The following is a 27540-nucleotide window of genomic DNA, read 5'->3' on the forward strand; positions in this document are numbered from 1 at the left end:
ACCTCCTCTTATAATCCTCTATTGGAGCACCAATGACCAAGATTAAAAGATAATCGATGGCTAGGATCATCTCTGGATCAATCTGTGTGAGTTTCTAGATGATTCTTGCCTTGACTTAATTAATACTGATTAATTAACCATATTCCCTAAGTTTAGACTTAGGAAATATTTTAAAACTAGTTAATAATCTAATTAAATCATTTTTAAGTGGAATTTCTAGAAACAATTTCTGGGTTTTGGAGATCTCATGTATTCTAGCCTCTCCACCAAATTTCATGGCTAAAATGCATCCAATGCTACAAAAACTAACACTCCCTCTAAGCGAGGAATGTTTTCTAGTGCTGCACTCCATGCCACCAACACCCTGTCTTTGTATCATCCCCTGTCACACTACTAACATCTGGCTGTTGCTACCCACCAACCACTACATAACTCGGATATATGCTGCATCTATGTTGCTGCTGACATTGCCATACTGTTGCCAACACTGCATCTGCATTGCAACTCCCTCTCATCTGTTGTTGTTGCAACTAAAAAGCATCCAAAATACTGAATCAACTGTGATCAATATGATTCATCTGTATCTCGAGTCCCTTACTGCTACTCGCATCTGCACTATCACTAAAGAATTTGCATTGCTACTGACTCTGCATTGTGCTCCCCAACATCTGTCTGTTACTAATCTGCAACCGTCACTCTGGTACTGACTGAATCAACTACCACTAATCCATCCTGCTACTGAATACTGTGGGTCCCAATAGCTGGGTAATGATCCATGAGGTAGACTCCTCAAGAATCTTGCCCAATTGTAGCGCTCTGGGGCTACAACACCAACTCACCCCACCTCACCCTTGGAGGTATATCGACGAACATCTCAAAGTCTTCCTCCAACCTGGAGGAAAGCCTATTGATCTCTATTGAAGCTACCTGCTAATCTTGCTTCTCCTCCTTGTCCTTCTTCCTAAGAAGACACTAGGTACTGTAGTGACCAAGCTCACCACACCTGAAGCATTTGACCTTTGACGGGTCCTTCTTCTTCTTTCACTCCTCCCCCTGTCCCTAACTGGGACCTTTCGATGCAAGGGCCACATTTTCCTTGTCCTTCATCGTTTCGATCTGTTGTTGCTGCCACTGATGGAGCTCTTTAGCAGAGCTCGTCTCAGCTCCTCCTACTGAAAATCGACCCACATTCTATCCCAATCTGGTAGCCTATCTCTGTCTAATATACTTTGGACAAAGACCTACCAATCCTCTGAGACGCTATTGAATGCCAATCGCATTAGCTCCGTGGGTTGAGGTGTTTCCCCAACAACTGACAGCTGGTGTCGGACCTACTGAATCCTGGTAAGGAAGGGTCTATGCCTTCCCCTTTCTGCATCCAAATGAGTCTCAACCTCTCCTCTAGGTACATCTTTTGCTGCTCAGAAGTACCCTGATATAACGTGGAGAGAGCATCCCACATCTGTTTGGTAGTATCTTTTCCAGCTATATGTAAGATAACATGATCCCTGACTCCATCTAGGATCAACCGCTTCGCCCGCACCATCTCTTGTATTCTTTCTATTAATCCTCATCTTGAGGAACTGCCACAACAACATCAATGTAGGCTTTCAGGGCATATTCATCTAGAAGAAAGGACATCCTTGCCTTCCAGATGACGTTGTTGGAAGCTCTATCCAACCTGTCGTGATCATGAAGCCCAGCAATGGCCATCTGTTTGTCAACATCACCTCCCAAAAATGGAAACGTCAGTCGAAACGTCATATATGTATATATCTATATATATATATATATATATATATATAAGTGAATAAGATTATCTTTGCAAGAAAAAATGAAATAAGACCCATAGATGACAATTTAGAAGGAAAAACAAGTCTATCTCTCATAGATGATTACATGATGGTCGAGTTTTGACTGAGTTTCGGTCAAGTTTCGGAGTTTCAGGTATGGGTATGGCGCGAAATGCTGGGTTCCTAGAAGTTTCGTGCAACATAGCAACAAATTGTCGAAAACTTCCTCTTTCCTTATGCTTGGTTGTTGCCTAGTTACTCGCACTCCCTTTTGGCATGGGAAGAACTGCTCACAACTATTGTCAATCTGTAAGGAAAATCGAACTTCTTGAGACTAGAAGTTCCCTGAGGAAAATTTTACCTTTGTGTGTCCTTTTATCTCTTCCACTCCGATGTTGGCTCTGCTCTAGCGTACTGCTGCAAAAATCTCTGCATCTAGCTAGAGATCTGCCCAACGAAAAAAATTGAGCTGCTCCCTCAGCATCTAGAATCACTCTATCTGGAAGGATCGAATTTTTCTACCCCTCAGAAAAATCGGTCTTCCTCAGCCTGCTGCCCACACTGTGCAATGAAATTCCTTCTTTTCACCTCTGAGCTCTCTGATTGATCAACTGCACTTTGATACCATGTGAAAATTGCAAAACTAGAACCCTATTGCAACAACTGATATTATTTCTCCTAATTGTTAATTAATTAACAATTTATCTGCTATGACAAATATCGAAATAAATACACTGCAACCTTCACAAATAAAATTCTGTGGAAAAATAACGTGCTGGAAACTAAGAAACGGTAGCACACACCTAAAATTAACACAATTATTTTTGGACAAAAGTCCCCATAAAAACCCAACTTGGGAAAACCAGTGCAACAATGAGGGTTTTTATTATTATGCAACAGTGAGAAATTCAGAGTACAACTGGATGCTAAAATCTGGCAATCCTACAGAGAAAAATACAAGAAAAAATCTAGTGAGGAATTTCCTCACCCCACAAGCAATTCCCAACACAACTTGCCTTCAGAAACTCATCCCTCTGATCCTCTGTGTTGCTCTGCGTAGCATGCTTGACGTCAAGCCTCTGATTGGTCTTTCATGAAGTCGTTTCGCCTTTTGTTGGCTGAGAAAATGCTTCTCCAACACTCTGGGACTCCTTCTCGGCCTCTGGAACTGAAGACATCTTTCTCTCTCAGCAAATTGAACTTGCCTCTAGAAGCTGCTGCGCTGCCCCTGCATTAGCTTCTCTATAGTTCTTTTGCCTCTCTGCAAGTGCACTCACTGGATCTGGAATACTTCCTCCAGCCTCACTGTCTCTACCCCTCGCTCAATGCTTCGATCTCTAGCTCTCTCCGGCAACTGACTGTTGCTACTCTAGAAATCGATCTGCCAAAAAATTGAACTGCTTAAGTGTCTTCTCCGTCACCACATCGACCTCCTCTTATCATCCTCTGTTGGAGCACCAACGGCCAAGATTAAAACATAATCGACGACTAAGATCATCTCTGGATCGATCCATGTGAGTTTCTAGATGATTCTCACCTTGAGTTAATTAATATTGATTAATTAATCATATTCCCTAAGTTTAGACTTCGGAAATATTTAAAAACTGGTTAATAATCTAATTAAGTCATTTTTAGGCAGAATTTTGAGAAATGATTTTTGGGTTTTGGAGATCTCATGTATTCTAATGTCTCCACCAAATTATTTGGCTAGAGCACATCCGATGCTACAAAAACTAATAGGTATGTGATTGGCATTTCATCAAGAGCACCAAGCCCTATGCTAAAAAATTAATAGGTATGTGATTGGCATTTCATCAAGAGCACCAAGCCCTATATGTACCCTAGTGTTGGTGGTGTTAATTTTGAACTCCTTTGTCATGGCCTTAGCAAAAAATTACCTTTCAATCAATTCAAAAACATTGATCAAGCATGTTAAACTTTTTCTACAATGTTAACTAATATCCCTAGACAATCGAGGTAGAGGCAAAGGCTAGATAAGAGGAGAAGAATCTAGATTCTCAATGGTTGATGCTCGAATAATTAATCATTGATGTACAATGGATGCCATATCTATCTTGATTTATGTATAATATGCATATTTTCATATCTTCTACAACTCATTTGGTATTTTGGATGTTTTTTTAAATATAAATGCAATATATATATATTAGATGCTTCTGAGACGCTTTGTTTCCTAGATTTTTGAAAAATGACACTTCCAATGCTTCGCTTTATCCCCGTTTCATTCAACATTGGGTGTGTCATCTTGAGGAATCATCAAATCTAGTGCAAAGTGACAAAATGTCCTTGGTAGGAAAGGTGTCTTAGAACATGCAGCATATGTTGGTGTTGCTAGGAGGCCCAAGGGTATCAACGCTTCAGTTGTTTGTGCCAATATACTTCTTTAGTGGCTTGAGACACTGTAGGTAAGGTGCCCAAGCCCTGGGTTGTTGAACCACTTGACAATCAAAACAAAAATTCTAGTGAAAGAACCAATTATTTAGGACAAAGATCATTATTGCATCTAAGTGAACCCAACTTAAATGTCATGGGCTATTTAATACTTCAAATAAGGATCCCCTTCCAATATCAGGACCTTAATCTCGCAATGGTGTTTTCTCCCTAGGTAGGAGTGACTAAAGGACAACCCTATTAGATGCTTCCAACCCCTAAGGAGAAGTAGCATTCCCTTGGTCCATGCTTCAATTGGTAGGTGTTAGTGAATAATAATGATGGTAACAGATGGGAGAAGACTCTATGGCCAAGTGCCATGGTCAAGGAGACCAACTAATGGGAGAATCCACATCATGAGTGTACAAATGTGAGGAGGTAGCAATCATGGACGCATAAGTTACCGACTCAGTTTTTTTTTCCACCCGTCTTATGTGTCTTTTATTTTTTCTTGATTTTTCCTTGTATTACTACTCATATCTTAGGGGTTAGAGCTTGCTTTGAATGATATAGCAATTGTATTACACCTTAATGATGAGATAATTCATCGCTCACCGGGGTTGGGACATGCAAGGGTTCCCCTTTTTTATGTGGTGGGGCAACATGTGCCTAGGAACCGGGTGATGGCCATATGAGTGAGGTAGAGCTCATGCTAGGATTTCGCCCACATGCTAATTTGTATGTCCTATGCCATCTTTTGCATTTTGATTTTCTTTTTCTTTTTGTTGTTTTGCTTGTGGCCATGATATGCTCTTTCTGTTTCTTTTAGTTGTGCCAAACTCCCAGGGCAAAGTTTTTGGACCCTACTCAGGTATGTAAACATATAAGTGCCAAATCCCAAAGAACCAATGGTCAATTGAACCCGAAGAATGGAGGTAAGATATGAGCTTCTAATGTAAGATGGAAGGTGTTAAGTATGATATATGGGATAGATAGAACTATGCTATCTCAATTCAGGCTTCCCAAGTCGTGCGCCTCCTATACCCATTGGGCCATGAAGGGAGGTCCCACTAAACTAAGATCGAAGATTAACCCCCCATTTAAGGTGAGAGAACAAGATTACAATAAAAGCTCATCATTCTTCCAGATTACCCCATAATCCATACCAAAGTCCCAAAGACAAACAAGTATAAGCACCCAATTGCAAAATGACCAAAGTACCTTTTGAGTGGAAACTCCCCTTCATCTATGTGCAAAAATGGCTGATGCAAGTGGTAGAGAAAATATGGCATATCATCAACTAGTAGTGGCTCTCAGGGGCTATTGGTTGCATCGCTGACCAAATGGCTGTCAAGTATAGGAGAAAAGTTTTCTCCTACAGGGTTACACATTTTGGTGGGTAACATTGTGGATAAAGCTATAAGTGCTTCAACACCTCTCTGCACAAGAAGAGTTCACAACCTATGAAAGCACCCCGTCCACCAATTTACGTAGTATGGTAGAAGGCCCATGTGTATACCACCATTCAATAGGACTCAAACTATCTTGGTCTTTAGTTACATGTAGGTTAGGAAAGACTCCATGTTCACTATGTACTTGCTCAATTGGCTTTGTATTTGAGCACACCTTTCATTAGGCACCAACTTGTTTATTGCAATGTATACCCGTTTTGTACCTCCAAATCTGCATGTGGTTTTCTCCTAACCCCATTCCTACGTGCTCGTAGGGCCAACCAAGATAAAGAATAATAATTGGTTGTAAGGACATATGGCAGGGTATAGAGTGGGACATTCAGATTATCGCACCTGTTGACCACATGTTTATGAATACGATCATACAAGATCACCTCTCTCAGTTCAATAATGTCTTTGATTTTTCCTAGCATGCTAGCCTATTTAATCATACACCTTCCCAATCATTAGCTGATCTATATCAGTGAACTGAGTTAAATTATTAAAAACCATTTTCAAAAATATATAACAGCAGTAAAAAAAGGGCTAGATCAAGAAAATCAGCTAGGTTTTGACACTAGGAAAACAAAGATTTACTTCACAAAAAACAAGAAGCCAACTTAATGATATATATTTGAAGCATAAATGACTTGTAAAGCAATCTGATTTAATGATTTTCTCTTGCTGTAAATTCAAATTATTAAAACAGAAAATTAAAAGAGAAATTTCGTAATTTCTGTGGTTGGTTGGAAGAAATAATTAGTGCCTTAAATCATTGGGCAATTGGGATTAAGTTCGACTCTTAAAGAGGCATATTATTAACAGAAATTGGGATTTGTTGACAGGCAATAACGTTGGAAAAATAGGGTCAAGTTAGACTCTTAAAGAGATCTATTCTTAAGAGATATTGGGGATTGTTGACAGGCAATGATGTGTAAAAACAACAGCCCTAACACAGCAACTTAGATAAAAAAAAAATTGAAAGAAGTAAGCGCTCTATGAAAGATCCACCTCTAAGACAACACTAAGAGTGGTCCTTACCTAAAGATCCTAGCAAATGCAAAGTCTCATTTGATTTCAAAAGTACAAGTATCATTCTTTTAAGAAAATAAAACAAAGAGTTTAGTAGTAATTTTATCGCACATAACGTCTTATATTGTAGTAGATTTTGCTCCTCTATGGCCCTTGAGTTGCTTTTGACATCCTCAAATCAGTCATATTAACTCTAACAAAAACCAAGAACAAGTCACCCTACTTTAGAAAAGAGACATCATCATCACACAAAGCTTGAACAAGATAAAATAGTTCTATTCCAATGGTGATAGAGCCACTTCCAACAAAATTCCAATGTGGACGAGCTTCTTATTTATAAATCAAGAGCTAAAACTCCATGAATAAAACAACATGAGATCCATAATTAACCTTGTTGACCACTCCGTGTAAACTACCCTATGGTAGTACACCTTTTTTTTCGCAAAAGGGATTTCATTATTCAAATCATGCAGGATTTATCATCAATCTTCAATTTGTTAGAATTGTAAACCCATTCTGTAAGTTTAGAATGTAAATGACCTTAGTAAGACTGCATATGTATGTAACAACCTCGGTAAGCCTACCGTCTTGATGACGATTTCTATTCTAGTTGGTTTTTTGTCTCACTGATTCACGTGTTTCTAAACACAGATGATCAACAAAATTTTTCCCTCCAACTCACCCCAAAGCTAGGGTGGATTTTGTCGTCAAGATTTTAGGTAATTTCTTGTGTTCTAGTCAAGTCTTTTGTAAAGTAATTTGGGAGTAATTTAGGCTAATTGGCTAAATTACTTTATTACGAATTACTTGGTCTACTAGATCATATTTGAGTCACAGAATTGGGTAGATGATTGAGGGTCAATAACGAACGGGGTTTCCCCCTTCACGGGTGAATTGTAATATATTGATGTAAAAAATATTTTAAGTTCATGGCCCCTCATATTTAGACACCATGGCTAAAATATTAGAGGGTTGGAAAAATTATTAATCCCCCTATGAATTAGTTAATCAAATTTTTTGTAAAAATAAATTAAAATCCTGAGCCAAAAATTTAATTAATTTTGTGTCCTAGGAAAAATTAGTTCTCCAAAAAGTAAAATTCGTGAGTCTCGGAAAAATTAATTTTTGGACATCTCTGACCAACAGAATATTGAAAATTTCAAGAGATTTTGGACCCTTGGGCCTTGGTAGTTATGTCAAAGTCAACTTTTTGAGGAAATCAACTCAAAATAATTAATTTTGAGTTGATTAAAATTCAATTAAAAGAAAAATTCAAATTTCTTCAAAAAATAAAATAATTTCCACATAGGAGATTAAAAGATAATTAAATATTTTTTAACGGTCGAAATTACTTTGACGGGGATCAAATTAACTAGCCGTTGGAGAATTAATCTATAAATTAGAGGTCATTTGTCATTAAAAAGATCCACTCATTGAGTCATGTACTAGCTTTTGAAGCTTTCTTGTAATATTTTTTCTTGAATAATACAACACAAAGTCTTTGGGGTTTTTATTTGAAGTAGTGTTCGTCTTCGGTGTTTTATGGTAACATTGTTTTTTTATATTCTACTGATCTTGTTTAATACGTTGTTGGTTAATAACTTTCATATAGTAATCTATTGCGCAGGTATCTTGCTTAGATTATTGTGTTTGAGATAACATTATAATTTGATTTGATTAGCAGGTATCTCTAATCTTTGAAAATTTAATCGCTATTTTGTATCTCTATTGATTTAACAATTTAAATTCTACGTGTACAAAAATTTGACATTTGGGGAAGTCCTTGGTTTGACCAACCAACTCCTGAGACATAAGGTCTGGAGAGCCTTCCTGATTAAAATCCTAGGATTATCTGACGAATTCTGTAAAGATTTTCTGGGCTAGTACCTCAATTAAAATTTTTATTTATCTTTAGTAATTTGTACTAAATAGTTAAATCTGGCTAGCAAAGGTCTGAAATCTACAAATCTAGGAGCGGAGTTAGATTCATACTCCTCCGATCTAGCAGATCTGTAATTTAATTCTATAGTCTTTGTAGAATAATTTTGATTTTCTAACCTTTGGGGTTTTCGATTTTGTTTTAAATTTTACTTTTTGGGGTTTTTAGCATACTTGTAATTATTTTTTTAGATTTATTTTGCAAATGATTTTTAGCTTTCAAAAGTGTAAATATTTATTTGATTTAAGTTTTAATTAAAGTGTTTTTCTTATCCCACCTTCAAAACTTGAAAAAAGTTTTTTTCATTTGTATGTATATATACTAACCTTTCACCTTGTATTATTTCACTAACCCATTGCATTTTAAAATTCTTTCTGGTTTATATAATTTCTTGGGTTCTTATTTTATTTTTTGTAACTATTTTATTTATCTTTGATTTAAATATATTTTGAAAGGATAATTATAAAATCTTGTAAATGATTTTATTTTATTTTATTAACTTTAGTTTTAAAAATATTTAACTTTAAACTCTGCAAATATAATTTTATATAACCTTTCATTCTATATTTCCCGTGTAGTTCCTTTAATTTCTTGGGTTCTTATTTTATTTTTTGTAACTATTTTATTTATCTTTGATTTAAATATATTTTGAAAGGATAATTATAAAATCTTGTAAATGATTTTATTTTATTTTATTAACTTTAGTTTTAAAAATATTTAACTTTAAACTTTGCAAATATAATTTTATATAACCTTTCATTCTATATTTCCCGTGTAGTTCCTTTTATCGGCAGTTAGGAAGGAAGCAAAAGCAATGGGTTTCGAATATATTTTTGTTTGCAGGATTTGGTTTAGCATCTAAAGGGAAATCGAAATTCTGAAACCCACCTTTTAATCAATGCTGCAAGGTCTGAAATCCTTTCAAGGAAGCCACAGGCTCTCGATTCTGGCATATTTTGCTAAGGTTTTTAAACAACAGCAAAATACTTAATTTGTCTGGCCCGAGAAGCATTTCTGACATAGCTGCAGGCATCTAGGGTTTGATTTCCTTTTAAAATTACTGTTCTAAACCTGTTTTTTTTGCAGAGAAATTCAAATCAGCTGAAGGGTTTTCAAGTTTTCTTTATGACTTATATAGTTTTTCTTTTCTTTTTTCAGAAAGCTGCTGTCATTGTTTTGCAGAGATTTGAAATTATTTTGAGGGAGTTTCTCATAGGAACTTTTGACAAGAGTTTCAGTGTTTAAAGCTTGTAAGTTATTAGGCTTATTTCCATCATTACAGTGATCCCAAAGGGTTATTTCTTTCTTTGGTGCGAGGCATTTTAGGGTCTGAAAATCTGATCTATCTGCCAATTGTTTTTGAAGGTTTCTGAACCCTTGCTCCAGCGTCTTTTTCCAAAGCCTTTTGTCATAAAATTTTTGGCAAGAAATTTTTGTGATCTCAAAAGTCTTTAGAAGGATTTCCGTTTATTTTGGGCATCAAATCGAAACCTTTCAAGGCCTCTTTCCCTGAAGACCGAGGGCAAATCTTACAGCTTCCAACTTAATGCTAAAGTCTTATTTCCAAAAAGTTTCCAAGCAAGCCTCTTTGGAAGAAGATTAAACTCTTGCAATTAAATGAAATCACCCACACTTGATTGAATTTACATCTCTAAGGCTTCAAGCCCTGAAATATTATAAAAGCTCCCTTAAAAATTAACTCAGATCTGAAACGTAATACCTGCAAGGTTATCATGCAAATATTTAAATAATTAAAGGCTTTGAAATCTATGTTGCAGGAAACGTTGCCCCCACGTCCGTTTCAGCCGGTAAACGCGTACGGTACAGCTTGGAAACGAGTTTCCAGCCTGGGAAACATGGCCAGTACGGCTGGAAACGAGTTTCCAAATGGTACGATGAAGTTTTCACTTCATATTGCAAATTTTTCTTTTATTTTTTGTTGTTGTTGTTGTTGTTTTTTTTTTTTTTTTTCAGTTGTAATTTTTTATTGGGCGAATCAAATATCTTGTGGATGCTTCTAAATGCTTCTCTCAAGTTATAAAAAGACTCTTGCCTCATTCCTTCATCACACAATTGAGCAAGTTGTTTTTCTTGGAGATGAATGATTTTAGCAAAGGAGAAAAGAGGAAGAGAGCACTGGTCTTTTGCCTTTATAGTTCTTGCAGCCTGTCTTTATTGTACTTGTGACCTCGTATATATAATAAAGGCTGATTTTGAGATTTGGATATATAATAAAGGTCGATTTTGGATATTTCGATATTGCTATTTTCATTAGGTGATCATCATTCATGAGTAAATGAGATGTCAATTTAATCATAATATTTAAACTTTAAATGTAATAAATTATAATGTATCATGTATGTGTTATAATTGCACATAACATTTCTTAAATATCCTAAATTCTAATATATAGATATATATATATCGCGTTTCCCCATTTCCAAAATTTGGGGGGTCACGTTTCGTACCCTGCCCGTTTTGGAAACTCGTACCTGTTTCCCTGTTTCGTGCAACTTAGCTTGAAATTGTTTATATAAAATTCATAACATTTTAAATAACTTTTCGAGCCTTTATTCTTCCTAGACACAGGTATTGGTTGACTATTATGCTAGGCAGTGGGCTCTTCATAACGGTTGGTGCAATCATTCATTTGATTATTTATTTGCTATTGCCTCTGCCAACTGGTAAGCTTGAGCGGTGGTTGAAAAAATTGCTTGTCTTCTTTTTGATCTCCCAAGGTGTTAAGAGGAGCCTCTCCTTCTTTCTCTCTTGATTACTAACTCCTTTTCCTGTTAGATAGGACTGCATTGATACAATAGTTAGATTTCTCTGTTAGCAATCTCATATACCTATGGTTAATTGTGCTTTCATGTGTTCCTAATTCTTTAAGTAAAGGACACCCTAAACAAGTAATCTAGTAAAAGGTATATGGTATTGTCATGCTTCATTGGCATATCATTGTAAGAAGTATTGTAAGAGGAGCCTCTCCTTCTTTCTCTCTTGATTACCAACTCCTTTTTCTGCTAGATAGGACTGCATTGATACAATAGTTAGATTTCTCTGTTAGCAATCTCATATACCTATGGTTAATTGTGCTTATTTCATGTGTTCCAAATTCTTTAAGTAAAGAACACCCTAAACAAGTAATCCAGTAAAAGGTATATGATATTGTCATGCTTAATTGGCATATCATTGTAAGAAGTATTGTAATCTTGTGTTTCATGTCATATTTTATAAGCTTGGTTGCAAATGATTTAACATTTCTTACATTGAAGCATTCCTCAACACATTTTTAGAGGCATTTGATATTACTGTCATTATTTTACATGCTTCATTATTTACTATTGGAATCTTGCAGTCTTGGCATCTCATTAGCATATCATTGATGCATGAGCACCCTTAACTTGCAAATTTACATTTCTTTTGTACTTGCCACTCATTTTTATCATATGATATTGCTATATTGTGGAAGTACATTGCTTTATCATTCTCGCAAGTCATCTCTTGCTCACATATCAGTCTTGCATCTTGCACTAACATTTCCTTGCAACATTACTTATCTTGTGGCTTGAGGTATATTGCATCATTGAACAAGTTCTTTAATTTATTTGAGCATTGTATCTAGGCACTGGTCTCTTATGGTTTCATCTTAAGTGTCATATTATCCTAACTGAAGTTATCTATCTCACATTGCTCAATTTAATAACTTGCCCTTTAATCTTAATTCAAGCTACCTAGAGAAGTAATTTCCTTGCCTCAGATCTCCTAGAACTTGTTGTTCCAACAAGTTTTCCCCTCATTATCACCTTTAGGGACTACCTCCCTTGACTTAGCTAGGAGAGAGTCTAAACGGAGTGAGTAGGGATCAGGGTGACAACCCCTACTCTCAGCGTTGTGTCTCAGGTGTACACTTTGGGCGGCAACAAACCCTATATCTATGCTCAACATACTAATATCCTATAACTAACTAGATATGCCAAATGAATGACAATCTAATAATGTAGACCAATACCACATGTACAAATTCCATCCAATAAATGGGCAAAAAAATGGACACCTTCCTCAAAATCACAATAGTTAAATTAGCACAAATCCCCTCCTCCTGGGGTTTGACCTCATCAAGATTCAATATGCAACTACATAGCCTCAAAATGCTATGATATCCTCCACATCTATGGAACCAAAGCAAGAAAGAGAGTTTTCCCCTCATAATACTCAACAATAGCTCAACACACCCCACACATGAGATAGATGCCCAAAGAAGGATTGCTCCTTGAAAATTGTCCACCAACCTTCATAAATGATGCCTAATAACTAAAATGAGAGGTAGTTTTGCCTCCAAGTCTATCTACCTTAGTCAATGGCCCAATAGAAGCATGCTAACCCCTCCAACAAGAAACGAAGTGGTACATGTTGTTCCAAAATGTGTAGAAGGCCTATGATCATGCCCCAAGCATGTCACAATCTATGCATAGGCTCACAATGCTCAAGGAAGGTACATAGCTCTGAATGCAAGCACACAATTCTTGAGGCAAGTACACACTTTTGAAGGTAGAGATGCAACACCCTAGGCAAGTACACTAATACCAATGCAAGGGTGCCTACTAGTAATGATGAGTTATGCCTTGTTATATGTATCATTAGGTGGTGAAACATTAAGTGACATCCTTTAACTTCTCAATGACTCATTTGGTTTTTATCATTCCCTAGGTTAAACCATCTTGTGGACATAAAGAACCTCTATTACATTTGACAACTCTAAAGACAAGAAGCATTTCCTAGGACTTCAATTAAGAATATGTGATGTGATGTTAGGGAAAACAAAGCTTTCATTAGTTGATCCCCATAGCTACATAAGATGATGTAGAGGTCTCCGTTTAGTAGCTTTAAAGAGAAATGAGTTTTTATTTGATTCCAGTGTCCACGTGTGCGTTTAGGGATAGAGTGCTTAACATTTAGTTACCATTCTTTGGGACTCATTTTCTTACTATCCCCTTTTTGTTTTTTTCTATTCGATTAACTCCTTTCTTTAGATTTAGCATTCTTTAAGCATGGGATTTGGATTATTCAACTCTATTACAAGGTGGTGTAGCACAAGATTGTTAATCTTGACTTTAGGCTTTTCATACATGGTATTTTATTTTCTTTCCTTTGAACTAGCTATATGACATATGATGAGTCAACCATGATAGGGGAAATAATGAATGTGAATGGAAAAATGGGGAAAATGGTAAGGTGTGCAAATGATTACAAATATGACATGGTACTCCTAAGTAAGTCTCTTGTAGTATGACTAGACTCAAAAGGTGAAAACACTTATCTAAAAGAAAATTATGAACCACCATGTTACAACTAAGAAAAACACAAGAATTTAGAGTGATGATATCATTATCAGATTACACTAATGTTCAGTGACCAATGTTATGAAAACAATATCACTACATATGAGCACAAATGAATACATCAAACATTATCATGAAACCATAGTAAAAAATTGAAGTAATGGGTGCTCCCATCACGTGTAGAAAGTTATCGACGTGCCAATACCCATTGAACCATGCATATCTCCATTGTGAAGTCATCAAGTAATGGCATATCCACTATGCAAAGAAGGACATGTGAATATTTGGATGCCCAAATTTCTTGTTAAATTATGGTATGTTCTATGCTTAGTGCAATTTACTTCAATTTCTTCTTATTAGCCCAATGTTAATTTCACTGTTTAGCAATCACATTAACATAAAGTAAAACGCTGATAGAACATAAATAAATCGACAGAAGACAAGCCAAGACAAGAGACACCAAATGTGGCAGCTAGCCAGGGACAAACCCCAATGTCGGGAAACCCTTTGATCAATTCTTCTATACTCTTCAATAATTCAACAGAGAGAGAGAGAGAGATAGTACAATATCACAAGTATGATATTTTATATCAGCAATAATAAATCAGCAACCAACAAAGTCAAAGCTAGTCAAACAGCCCCGGATTGACCTCTAGTCAACCTTGAAGAACTCGGTCTTCAACAACAAACTTCGGCAGCTCAAAACAACCCTCGGTCAACGGTCAAAACAACATCAATAATCAATAGGTTGCAGTTAGCCCTAACCAATCACCGTTGGTCAACAATTCTGTCAACACAACACCCAAACAGCATGCACAGGTCAACACTTGGTCAACACGTCAAATAATAGCCCTGCTCCTTGGTCAACGCAGCCCAGAAAAGTCAACGCTATCCAGAAAGTCAACACTGCCCTAAAAACAATCAATGCTGCCCTAAAACAGAAAATCGTCCTTCCTCTTGCACATGTGAGAGAAACTGCTCCTACGCTGGCCCAATGAGATGAAGAGAGAGAAGATGAGTGTTTAGATGATGTGAAATAATGCCACAAGGTATCTTCCTTTTATATGAATCGTTGAGGATAAGCTGGAAGTGTGCCACACACTTTATTTTGTTGGCCGACCTTGACAAATTGTTAAGTATATACAAATAAATTCATATCTCCATAAATACATGTCGGAATCGGATGACCGTTAGATAAATCTTACACCTCTCGACGAGAGGAATCCAAGAAAAATATCAGCTGCCATAAATAAGATGACCCACATGGAGTTTGGCCCTAGTTGCCAAGTTTAACATTTTTATTGCAGTAACTGATTATGTTTCTTCTATATGTTAATTACTGAACAAAATTATTTACTGTTTCCTATAGTAAACACCAAAGCTAATACACTGCAACCTTCACCATTTAAATAAAATGCAGAAACAAGAAACTGAACAAGAAAGAAATACACAACAAATCTACAAAGTTATTTTTGGACAAATGTCTCGAAAAAAAGCAGTGTGGGAAAACCGATGCAACAACTGAGGGTTTTATTATTATGCAATAGTAATTACTGAATACAATCTTTGGATGCTCTCTTGGCTATCCAATACAGAGAATATCACTGATAGAGAGATAAGTGAGATTACCTCACACTATCACTGGAGATCTGACTGATCCAACCAATGAATCAATGACCCATGGCTGCCTCTGCGCAGTCACTGCGTTAGCGCAACGTCACAGCCTCTAGGGACTGCGTCACTCCTGCTAATCGATTTGCAGCCCAGGAACTTTGATTTTCACCTCTCGGGCTCACACCCTGGCCTCTGAAATTGATTCCTCCAGTAAATTTTCAGACCTCCTCAAGGCTCTACGTGTCCCGACTCCCTGCGTCAGCCTTTGCGCCGCCTCTCTCGGATCTCTCTCTGCCTCCTCTGCTAAGTATTCCCAGATCAGGAGAAATCTCCAACTGGAACTATCACTGCCCCTCATTGCAAAATCTCACTTCGAGTTTCTCATCGGCAACTGCTCTACTCCAGAAATTCGATCTTCTGAACTATGCTCGATATGTTCTTCAAGTGCCCCTCAAGCCTCTTCTTATATCTTTCTGTTGGACAACCAACGACCGAGATTAACTTCTAATCAATGGCTTAGATCATTTAGGCTTGATCATCGTCTTCTTCTAGAAGCTTCACCCACAGTTAGATTAATACCCTTTAATTATTTTAATTTCCTAAGTTTGGACTTAGGGTCCCATTAACACAATTTTAATAAAACTGTATCTAGGTGGAATTTCCCAAAACGATTCTGGGTATTGTAGAATGCATGTGTCTAAGCCTCCTTGCAAATTTTGACACTTAGAGCACATCCGATGCTACCAGAAATCAAGACTCACTCTTAGCGAGGAATGTGCTCTAACAATGCAACCTGTTGAAGTATCACTCTGTTCTATAACATCTTCTTCTACGTTGCTGATGTTTGACATCCTGTCCACCAACCATTGCACAAATGCTGCATATGTACTCCTGCTGACCTTGCTACTGTCAACACTGCATCTGTACTGCAACTCCCTCTCAATTCTGCATCCGTGCTACTGTTGGCATTGCCACTACCAATACTGCATCTGCACTGCAACCGTCTCCAACTGCTGTTGCTACTGCATCAACAACGGAAAAGCATCCCAAATTACTGTTGTTGACCCTGCTACTGTCAACATTGCATCCGTACTGCAACTCCCTCTCAATTCTGCATCTGTGTTGCTGCTAGCAATGTCACTACCAATACTGCATTTGCACTACAACAGTCTCCAACTGCTGCTGCTACTGCATCAACAACGGAAAAGCATCCCAAATTTGAACTGGTGTTCAGTATGATGCACCTCGCTGCTAGAATTCTGACTGCTGCTAGTCTCTACGCTGACCCTTTGAAGCCTCTACGTTGCTGCTAACCTCTGCTTTGTGCCAACTGCACTATTGCCAACTCTAGCTTTGCGCTGCTCAGACTCTGGCACTCCTAGCCACTGCAACTATAACTCTAGCACTCCTCTGCACCAACTGACACTGGTCCATCTTGCTACTTCTGATCTGGGCTCTCAGAGCAAGGAATTGATCCGAGACGTGGACTCCGCAAGGATCCTACCCATCTGTAGTCCTTTAGGACTACAACTCTAGATCTCCCCACTTCCCTCCTAGAGATGCCTGGGCTATCATGGCAAACTCCTCCTCGATCTTCGCAGCTGCAACCTTCAGATCATGCTTCTCATTTTTGTCCTTCTTTCTGAGAGGACACTGTGTTGCATAGTGACCGAATTCACCACACCTGAAACATTTGATCTTTGAAACATCTTTCTTCTTCTTCTGTTGCTTCTGCTGCCCCTTGGATGTGAGGGTTGCATTCTCTTCCTCCTCCTTGGGCTTCGACTCACTTCTGCTGCTTCCGTCACATTTACACTTCACCAAGTCTCTCCTCAGCTCCTCTTGCTTAAGAGTTTCCCACATTCCATCCCAGTCTGGCAAAGTTGCCCTGTTCAGGATGCTTTAGACAAAAACTTGCCACTCCTCAGAAACTAAATTCAGGGCGAGTCTTACCATCTCAGAACCTTGAGGTGTTGACCCCACTGCTGCCAGCTCGTCTCAGGTATCCTGAAGCTTAGTAAAGAACGAATCAATGCGTTCCCCCTTCTGCATCTGCATAGATCTCATCTTCTGCTCCAAGTACATCTTTCGATGCTAAGAAGACCCCTAATATAGCATCGACAAAGCATCCCACATCTCCTTGGTAGTGTCTCTGCCAGCAACGTGACAGACTATATGATCCTTCACTCCGTCGAGGATCATTCTCTTGGTCTTTGCCAGCGGATCTAGATCCGCGGGCTAAGCTACCAAGTTGTCGACGTAGATCTTGAGAAAATGCTCATCCATTAGGCACGACATCCTTGCCTTCTAGATCACATAGTTGGATGCACCATCCAACCTATCCTGGTCTCTCAATCCATTGGCTGCCATCTTTGCCAATCAAAAAGTCGAATGACCTCCTCTCTCATGCAGCTGCTGAGCAAATGAGAATTCAAATTCCCTGGCTAGGAATTCTCTGAGGAAGCAATTCCCTCAAATGTCTCTCCTCTTCCTTCTGACGTCTTTCTACCCAGCAACTGCCTGTAGAAAACTACGTCCCACCAGAAACCCCTCTTTGTTGAAGCTACTGTTGCGTTCCTCGCTTTGCCACTAAAAGATTTCGATTTGGAAATCCTACCTCTCTATCAACTCACTCAGAGAGAGATTTACCACGAAAATATTGCCCTCCAGGCCTGAATTGCACAATCCATTAGGGGATTCGATTTGTTGCCTCTGCAGGAATTTCGAATTCCCTTCCTCCTTCAGCGCTGGGCTCTTCCGACACTGCTCTCTTGTTTCACCTGCAGCTCCGATACCATGTGAAAATTTGGATGCCCAAATTTCTACTACAGCGACTGATTATGTTTCTTTTATTTGTTAATTACTGAACAAAATTATTTATTGTTTCCTACAGTAAACACTGAAACTAATACATTGCAGCGTTCACCATTTAAATAAAATGCGGAAACAAGAAACTGAACAAGAAAGAAATACACAACACATCTACATAGTTATTTTCTGACAAATGTCCCTGGAAAAACCCAGCGTGGGAAAACAGGTGCAACAACTAAGTGTTTTATTATTATGTAGTAGTAATTTCTAAATACAACCTCTGGATGCCCTCCTGGCTATCCAGTACAAAGAATATCACTGACAGAGAGATACATGAGATTACCTCACACTATCACTAGAGATCTGACTGATCCAATCAATGAATGAATGACCCCTGGATGCCTCTGCACTGTCACTGCGTCAACGCAGTGTCATAGCCTCGACCCACTGCTGTTGCTTCCGACAAGTTTACATTTGACCAAGTCTTTGCTCAACTCTTCTTGCTTAAGAGTTGCCCACATTCCATCCTACTCTGGCAAAGTCGCCCTGTCCAGGATGCTTTAGACAAAAACTTGCCACTCCTCAAAAGCTGAATTCAGGGCCAGTCTTACCATCTCGGAACCTTGAGGTGTTGACCCCACCGTTGCCAGCTCATCTTAGGTCTCCTGAAGTTTAGTAAAGAACAGAGCAATGCGTTCCCCCTTCTGCATCTGCATAAATTCATCTTCTGCTCCAAGTACATCTTCTAATGCTTGAAAGATCCCTGATATAGCGTCAACAAAGCATCCCACATCTCCTTGGTAGTGTCTCTACCAGTGATGTGACAAACTATATGATCCTTCTCTCCGTCGAGGATCATTCTCTTGGTCTTCACCATTTCTCCCTTGTACTTCTTGAGTGGATCTGGATCCGCCAGCTCAACTACCATGTTGTCGATGTAGATCTTGAGAAAATGCTCATCCAAAAGGCACAACATCATCTCCTTTCAGATCACATAGTTGGATGCACCATCCAACCTATCCTGATCTCTCAATCCACTCGCTGTCATCTTTGCCAATCAAAAAAGTCGAATGACCTCCTCTCTTCTGCAGCTGCTCAATAAATGAGAATTCGTATTCCCTGGCTAGGAATTATTTGAGGAAGAAATCCCCTCAAGTGTCTCTCTTCTTCCTTCTAACATCTTTTCGCCCAACAACTGCCTGCAGAAAACTGCATCCCACTAGAAACACCTCTTTGCTGACGCTATTGTTGTGTTCCTCCCTCTACCGCTGACAAATTTTGATTTGGAAATCCTACCTCTGTTGACTCACTTAGAGAGAGATTTACCACGAAAATCTTGCCCTCTTGGCCTGAATTGCACAATCCCTCTAGGGATTCGATTTGTTGCCTCTGTAGGACTTTCGAACTCCCCTCCTCCTTTAGCACTGGGCTCTTTCGGCACTTCTCTCTTGTTTCACCTGCAGCTTCAATACCATGTGAAAATTTGGATGCCCAAATTTCCACTGCAGCCACTAATTATGTTCCTTCTATTTGTTAATTACTAAACAAAATTATTTACTATTTCCTACAATAAACAACGACACTAATACATTGCAACCTTCACCATTTAAATAAAATGTGGAAACAAGAAATTGAACAAGAAAGAAATACACAACACATCTACACAGTTATTTTCGACAAATGTCCTCGGAAAAACCCATTGTGGGAAAATTGGTGCAACAACTGAGGTTTTTACTATTATGCAGTAGTAATTTCTGAATACAATCTTTGGATGCCCTCCTGGATATCCAGTACAGAGAATGTCACTGATAGAGAGATAAGTGATATTACCTCACACTATCACTAGAGATTTGACTGATCCAGCCACTGAATGAACGGCCCCTGGCTACCTCTGCATAGTCATTGCGTCAGCGCAACGTCACAGCCTCTGGGGACTACGTCACCCCTTCCGCTAATCGATTTGCTGCCCAAGAACTTCGATTTCACCTCCCGGTCTCACACCCCGACTTCTAGCCTTTGAAATCGATTCCTTCAGCAAATTTTCAGACCTCCTCAAGGCTTTGCACTGCCTCTGCGCAACCCTACGTCAGCTTCTTCTGGCTCTGTGCCACCTCTCCCGGATCGCTCTCTGTCTCCTCTGCTGAGTATTCTCGGGTCAAGAGAAATCTTGAACCGGAACTATCCCTGCCCCTCAATGCAAAAGCTCACTTCTAATTTCTCACTAGTAGCGACTCTGCTCTAGAAATTCGATCTTCTGAACTCTGCTTGGTATGTTCTCCAAGTGCCCCTCAAGCCTCTTTTTATATCTTTCTGTTGGACAACCAACGACCCAGATTAACTTCTAATCAATGGCTTAGATCATTTATGCTTGATCCTCGTCTTCTTCTAGAAGTTTCACCCATCGTTAGACTAATACCCTTTAATTATTTTAATTTCCTAAGTTTAGACTTAGGGTCCCATTAAAAATAATTAATTATTTTAATAAAACTGTCTCCAGGTGAAATTTCCCAAAACGATTTCTGGGTATTGGAGAATGAATGTATCTAAGCCTCTTTGCAAATTTTGAGGCTTAGAGCACATCTGATGCTACCAGAAATCAACAGGACCAACATGCAGAAAAATATTTGGCATTTGTATTCTAGATGACCAATCTGAAGTGCGCACAATAGGTGTGGGCTAGAACTTCATGCCATTGGACGAGTGGTGCTCGTAGTAGAAGCCCAAATATATGATCATAATCTCATCATACCATATGAGGGGGAAACATGGTACATATCCTCAATTATTGCTCCTGTTGTTGAGAAATTTATAGGGCAATAGTTAAGATAATTTCTCTTTCTATAATCACTGCTTGTGATGTCTTTTTACTTTTTCTTGTTTTATTAGCTTCTTCGCTTATTATTATGTTCGAATATCATCAAACTACTACCAAAACAAGAAGAACAATAATACACAAGAACACAGAATATACACTGCAAGCTAGAGCGAAAACCTCTCCACTTGAGAGGAAAACCCACAAAATCTCCTCTTCTTATAGATTCTTCAATTGAAGAATTCCAAGAACTTTAGATCAAGATCAATACCCTCCAAGACCAAGTCCAACCTTTCTGAATGATGTGCTTCTCTTATCCAAGTCAAACCCAGTCAAATATCTTCCAACAACATAACTTTGAACCCTAGCTTCAGAATTTTGACCTCTACTACAACTCCGAAATTTTTGGTCGCCTACAACTACAACTACATCTACACGTGAGCAAAATTAGCCTTCCAAGGCCTCTCAACAACTTTGCTTGCTTTGCTTCCATGTCTAGGGCTAGTAGGTGACTGAGGAGACCCTTCTTCCAACAAATTTGATCCCTCTTGCAGCATATAGAGAATTTCGACCTTGAAGCAACAAACACTAGCTTCTCTTCTTCGCATGTGTGAGAGAGAATTAGCCCAAAAACAATCTTTCTTGGTCCTCTTCCTTCTTCACTTGTCTTCTTGCTCTTCTTCCTCGCTTGAATGAGTGATGAATGTGACTCAAGGAGGTCGAGTTCCTCCTTTATATGGGCTTCTCAAGGTGGACGTGGCTCCTCAAAATAGGCCAACTTCCTAGCTACCAGGCCGACTTGGTCTTGAAGGGTATTTTGATACTTTTAATGACAAAAATAATTTTGTTTACAAGTTACAATGTGATTGATGGGGTCTTCAACTTATGACAATGACTCTTTTGACTTCTTCACCTAGGACAAACCCTAGAGGCACTCAATGGGTTCTTGACCTATAAAATAATAGACCTTCAACATGAAACTAATGCTCCAATAATAATAATAATAATTTTCTTTCATTTTACATTATACAAGAACAAAAAGTACATTTCATATTTATGAAGACCGAACCTAGTTACACATTTTTCAACCCCTGTCACCTTACAATTAATGACATTATCAATGATGACCTACATGACATTGAATGGGCCCAATTTATTGAATGGTTTCAATTCAGGGTTCTATAATATAAATACCAATAATGTAATAATGATTTTAGTCATGGGATGAAAGGAAGGATGCCCCATTAACAAACACTCCAAGTATATTTATCAATGAATCGCCTTTAACATTTGTCTAATCATCATGCATAATGGTTACCCCGTAATTTGTCTAATCATTCATAAATTGTCCTAGAGCACTATTAATTTTGGCTCTTTCCTTTCAAGAATCTTGGTACCTTCTAGGGGCATTGTTGATGGGTTGTACCATTTCATTCCTACTGGGTGAGCGAAGAACATCAAATGGTACAACACATGCATAAAATAACTTGAAATTTCTTGCATCGACATCCCTAAAACTTTGGTTAAGGAAATGAGATATCATACTATGCCTCCAATACGTAGTTAAGAATTAATGGGTTTGGGGAAATAAGGATTGACCATGAGCATTCTTTGTGAGCTTGAGGTCTCAAATTCAACCCTTGATACTTTGGATTTGTTTTGTGCAACCTCCTCTTCCTTCTTGTATTTGTTTCTTATCTTTCTTGGCACACATTCATAGGTTTTGACTCTTATAATCTTACCTTTATCCCATGGCATAATCTTAGAAAGATGCTTTCTCACATGGGTATATGAAATTTTGTAGGTTTTTATGACAATGTGAGCATATAAATCTTAAGGATTTAACCCCTTTCTCTCCCTCAAGCTTTTTCACATACTTCCACAAGGTGTTGAAGTCTCTTTGTGCTTTTTTCCATCATTGTTGTCAATTTCACAATCATCATTCTTCCTCCTTTGTGGTATGAGCTTCTTGCTTTTAGTTTGGCATTGAAGTCTCTTTGTGTTTTTATCCATCATTGTTTTCAGCTTCATGATCATCATTCCCTTCCATTTATTCATCCTCTCCATGGTATGTGTTCCCTGTTTCTAGTTCTTCCATCATTGGTATTACAACATCCCAACACCATCATCATAATAAAAAATGGAACAAAAAGGATAAACCACATTGACATACCCATTGTCCCTACTGAATCTTGAGAATAATGTGTTGCCTACAAAAGAATGATGGAGAATTGGGGAAAAATAGGAAAAGACAACATTCAAGCATTCAACATAGTGAATATACTAGTTTATAACAAACGGGATAAAAGATTAAAAACAAACAAGAGTGGGCTTTAGAACCTATCCCTTCAGGTCTCCACTGGTGGTTGAATGTAATTATGACAGCCTTTAATCTCCCTCCCAAGATCTCACAAATGGTATCCTTCAATCTCCCTCCAACACACAAATCCACTCAACAACTTGCAAGCAACCTACTCAAAACCTTAGCAAAGATGAGAGAAATGAGTGAAATGAGAGAAAGTGGAGTGAATGAGTGTTTTAATCCACAAAGGAATCCTAGCCATTCCTAAACCAAACTTTTAAAACCTTGTCTTGGTTCCCACATGCAAGGAAAAAGTTCAATTTGCACTCATCTCTTATGGAGCATTTTTTAGGAATGTCTATGGAACAACACTCTCTTAATGCTCCCTATTTGGAAAGGATCATGTTTTTTTGAGGAATGTGATCTTTCAAATTGCTCCTAGAAGTGAGTGTTCAAGAAGTACGCTCCCAAAAGTACTTCCCAAATTCTCTCTCTAGGAGCACACTTGGGTGTGGAGCATCGGGGACTAAGGGGTACTCCCCTACAATATAACATAAATCAATACACACTAGAAGAACTCACAACTTAAATCAAAAGTTGTTTCAACCATTAGCATCTTATGTGTGTATTCTAAACTATTGTGCGTTCAATCTACTTTGTCATCTATGTAAGCCTATGAGAACAACTAGCAACATTTCTAGTTATCTTTTAGTGTTAATTACTCGTTAAGTTAATCATTTAGTGAGGATCAATACTTCTTTAAGCTAAATCTTGTACTCCACTTCTCTTTGAAAAGGAAACCCTTATGGTAATTTTTCCAAGTAAAAAGGATTGGCGTCTTTTTCCAAACAATTCGATTTCGATTTGTAAGGAAGAAGAAGGTGTATGTGTTTTAGAAGGTGCAAATTTCTACTAGGGAGTCCGATAAATATGCTATTTTATTTGGAAGGAACTAAACTCAAATATGATTCCAATGAGTAGGTTGTTGAGTTTTGGAGTAGCATAGGACATGTGTTCTAGTCTCTAAGGTGTCAAATAGGCCAAGGAACATGAGATCTCTAAAACCCATAAAAGGTTTCGAGAGAAAACATTTAGAAACCTCTCAATTAAATTAATTTATCAATAATTTAAAAGTTCCCAAGTCTAACTTAGGAAAATTGATTAATTAATGGGTATTAATTAAGGAAATCAATTTTGCTCTAGAGACTTCCAGAAAAGTGACTTGACGGAGTCTAAGATGATCTGAGCCATTGATCATGATTAGATCTTGGCCATTGAAGCTCTAGCGAGAGATTATAAGCGCAAGTCGAAGGGGTTGGAGAAGACACATCAAGTGAGTAAGGAAGTTCCAATCAACAAATTTGTAGTATTCAATAGGGCACAATTCAAGCCAAGTAAGAGACAATGGCGTGGTTTGCAGCAGTGAGAATTTTCGAAGAAATTCTCAGGATCTTTTCTAGTAATCTAGGGTCAGGACAAGAGGCCAAATTATCCAGCAAAGGAGGTCGTATTTTGCAGTGTGAGTTAGCCAAATTCCTAGTGCAAGTTGTTGAAAGAAGGATCGATTTAGTTGCTAGTGCCGGGATCTAGTCCCCAGAGGCAAAGGGAGGCATGATGCCTTTCGTAGAAGGGTTTCCAAGGCAAAACAACTTTTTTTGAGGCTATAATGCACATTTTTGGGCAGAGGTGCGAGTGTCAGGAAGGAGTGCGAGTAGCCCAAAGAGGCCAGATCGAGTCACTATGAGGGAAAATAAATTCCTAGTATATTTCCAGTTGAGATAAATTGAGATAAATCGTCGGAGCTAAGCCATAATGGCTAGCGATTGTAATTCTCTATTTTTGCTGTAAAATAATAAAACCCTCATCTGCTACACTAGTTTTCCTTTTAGGGTTTTTCCAAGGACTTTTATCCAAAAATAACGGTGTCATTGTGTGTGTGCATCTATTTCTCAGTGCCACATTTTGTATTCCCGCAGCGTAATTTTATTGTGAAGATTTGCAGTGTGAATTATTCACTATTTTTCGTATTAATAATTACAGAAGACAAATAAATTATTAAAGTTGGGAGAATAATATCCAGTGATTGCAGTTCAATGAATTTTCACATAAGTCATAATTTTTATAGAAATATCAAGAGAGATACAACAATCACAATTTTCCCTTCTAAAACATCTCGAAAATAGTGTCCTTCAAGAACCATGTCTTCATTAGAGTACAACTTTCAGCTAAAGTGTATAGTTGAGGTGCACCCCTTCTATTGGGGGAAAGGTTATGAATGTTTTTTCTATAATTTGAAGAAGTCCAAATCTACTTTTTCGTAAATTTCAAGGTTCAAATATGCTTAAGGAAGGGCACTCTTTAAAATAAAATTGTAAAGGATGTCCTTAATTTCCTGTATCAAACCCTAGCTGGACAAGTCTTTTGTAAAGAAGAGCATGGCATATTCAAATACGACTAGATCACAAGTGTTGAAAAAAGTTTTGAATGTTTGTATGAGAGATTTCTTCTTGCACAAAAAAGGAAGAAAATAGTAGAGAAATAAATGCAAGGCTACGAGGAATGATATGATATGGATGTCAAAATCCTCCATGTAGGTGGTAAGTTAGTAAAAAATACATTGAGCTTATCTCTGAGAAATATTTTACTCTCGATAATTGTCAGAGCTAAGCCATAATGGCTAGCGATTGTAATTCTCTATTTTTGCTGTAAAATAATAAAACCCTCATCTGCTACACTAGTTTTCCTTTCAGGGTTTTTCCAAGGACTTTTATCCAAAAATAACGGTGTCATTGTGTGTGCATCTATTTCTCAGTTCCACATTTTGTATTCCCGCAGCGTAATTTTATTGTGAAGAATTGCAGTGTGAATTATTCGCTATTTGTCATAATAATAATTACAGAAGACAAATAAACTATTGAAGTTAGGAGAATAATATCCAGTTACTTCAGTTCAAGGAATTTTCACATAGGTCATCATAATTTTTATAGAAATATCAAGAGAGATACAACGATCACAATTTTCCCTTCTAAAACATCTCGAAAATAGTGTCCTTCAAGAACTATGTCTTCAATAGAGTATAACTTTCAGCTAAAGTGTATAGTTGAGGTGCACCCTTTCTATTGGGAGAAAGGTTATGAATGTTTTTTCTATAATTTGAAGAAGTCCAAATCTACTTTTTCGTAAAGTTTAAGGTTCAAATATGCTTAAGGAAGGGCACTCTTTAAAATAAAATTGTAAAGGATGTCCTTAATTTCTTGTATCAAACCCTAGCTTGACAAGTATTTTGTAAAAGAAAGAGCATGGCATATTCAAATACGACTAGATCATAAGTGTTGAAAAAAGTTTTGAATGTTTGTATGAGAGATTTCTTCTTGCACGAAAAAGGAAGAAAATAGTAGAGAAATAAATGCAAGGCTATATTTAAAATTTTGAGGAATGATATGATACGGATGTCAAAATCCTCCATGTAGGTGGTAAGTTAGTAACAAATACATTGAGCTTATCTTTGAGAATATTTTACTCTCGATAATGAGTCTCATTATGAATAAGGCTTACAATAGGCAAACAAGATCTCCCTAATTCTCTTTGGTAGCTCTCCTTCTCTCTATGTTGAATCTCTAAGGAACAATATTATACTAGTTGAAAAGGATGTTTAGAAAGCCTGACTTATTGAGAACAAGTTACAACCATGATGAAGTTGCAAAGAAACTTTCAAAGTTGAATCTTGTTCACTGGAAATGTTCTCTTCACCTCCATGACAAGTCATACACATCTACATGGATGCCATTTTTGATCACTATTGATATTGTCTTGGGTGAGCCATAATTGGACCCATAATACCCGTTGGGCATCATCAATAGAGTAAAATAAATGATTTCATTCTATACATCAAAGATAATTTGTTCACAAGTTATTATCAATTAAAGCGGTGATTGCATCCAAGGAAACATTAAAGAAATGAGGAAGTCAAATGGCTAAGTTACTCTAGTACCTTCAAGCTTTGGAGTTAAATCTTTCCAAAGAGAAAGGTGTGTTTATTTTTGTAATAATGTT

At 37.7% G+C, this 27540-nt stretch overlaps 1 protein-coding gene and 1 long non-coding RNA gene across 2 annotated transcripts in view; one reads left to right on the forward strand and one right to left on the reverse strand.

The window, feature by feature from the left end:
• Window positions 1-27540, reverse strand: part of LOC149260990 (uncharacterized) — a 379306-nt gene that overhangs the window by 16941 nt on the left and 334825 nt on the right. The window lies entirely within an intron of this gene.
• Window positions 9411-10457, forward strand: LOC149260991 (uncharacterized). The gene is made up of 3 exons (XR_016258355.1): window positions 9411-9570; window positions 9765-9856; window positions 10385-10457. It is a non-coding gene; the product is annotated as an uncharacterized LOC149260991 (long non-coding RNA).

This window comes from Pinus tabuliformis, chromosome 6, assembly GCF_031772625.1.
Source record: "Pinus tabuliformis cultivar Carrire ecotype Pingquan chromosome 6, CPIR1, whole genome shotgun sequence".
Classification (NCBI taxonomy): Eukaryota; Viridiplantae; Streptophyta; class Pinopsida; order Pinales; family Pinaceae; genus Pinus; species Pinus tabuliformis.